This window comes from Bison bison, unplaced genomic scaffold (assembly GCF_000754665.1).
Source record: "Bison bison bison isolate TAMUID 2011002044 unplaced genomic scaffold, Bison_UMD1.0 scf7180017864135, whole genome shotgun sequence".
Classification (NCBI taxonomy): domain Eukaryota; kingdom Metazoa; phylum Chordata; class Mammalia; order Artiodactyla; family Bovidae; genus Bison; species Bison bison.
In genome coordinates this window covers 6,506,924-6,507,857 of record NW_011494707.1, presented here as the reverse complement: position 1 = coordinate 6,507,857, position 934 = coordinate 6,506,924, and the positions used below count along the sequence as shown (strand labels likewise).

General features: G+C 54.8%; 1 protein-coding gene across 2 annotated transcripts in view; it reads left to right on the top strand.

Moving 5' to 3' along the window:
* Window positions 1-934, top strand: part of MYH11 (myosin, heavy chain 11, smooth muscle) — a 130,093-nt gene that overhangs the window by 60,855 nt on the left and 68,304 nt on the right. The window lies entirely within an intron of this gene.

Genomic DNA, 934 nt, shown 5'->3' with positions numbered 1-934 from the left:
TGGCAGCTCCTGTCCTCTGGCCGCAACTTGGCAAATGGGCCTTGGGCTCGAGGGCTGACCAGGTAGAGAGAGCACCATTGAGAAGGCCAGGACCCCGCATTATAAGGACTCAGGACTGTTTTCCCTGTTCTTCCCCGGACAGCTCACTGGAGGGATTTTTCTTCATCCTGGGTGGTCCTGTTGGATCTAGGCAATTCCTCACTTTGGCCAGGATCGTCTCCTGTTCTGTGAACTGGGAGGAGGAGTTTTGATTGACATCAGAGCTTCTCGCTTTCGGCATCACTGTCATTTTGGACTGGATAATTCTCTGCGGTGGGGCTGTCTTATGCCCTGGAGGATTTTTAGCAGCACCCCTGGGCACTCCCCACTGGAGGCTGGTGGCAGCCCCTCCCCTCGGTTATGACCACCAAGAATGTCAGGTGCCCCCTGGGGGGTGCGGTCACCCTGATTGAGAGCCACTGCCTGAACTAAATCGCTGTAAATTCCCTAGTGTTGAGGCATACCTGTCATTCCTCTACGTGTGCCTCCAATGGGAACCCCAGGGGATGGGAATATGGGTGTCACTCAGTGTATGAGCTTTGGTCCAGTGCCCTTGACCGAGCATCTGCTGTGTGCTAGGCACTGCTAGTATGGGGCCCATCGATGAGTCTGAGTTATTCTCAACACTGAGCTTCTGGACTCATGAGAAAGAGAGAGCGTAAACCATCAAATAAGGTCAGTCGATTAAGGAAAAGAAGAGCAGGTTTCTAGAATCATCCCTTCCTGGGGCCATCCCTCTTTTCCTTCTCGGCCTTAGCCTGGCCTCATCTATCCCAGTGGAGGCAACAAGCAATGGGGCTGCTGGAAGGACCTGCCAGCGCCTCCCTCCGAAGGTTTGGGGCTGGGGCGGTGGATGGCAAAGGAGGCCTGAAGCAGGCTTGGGGTGTCACTGGTT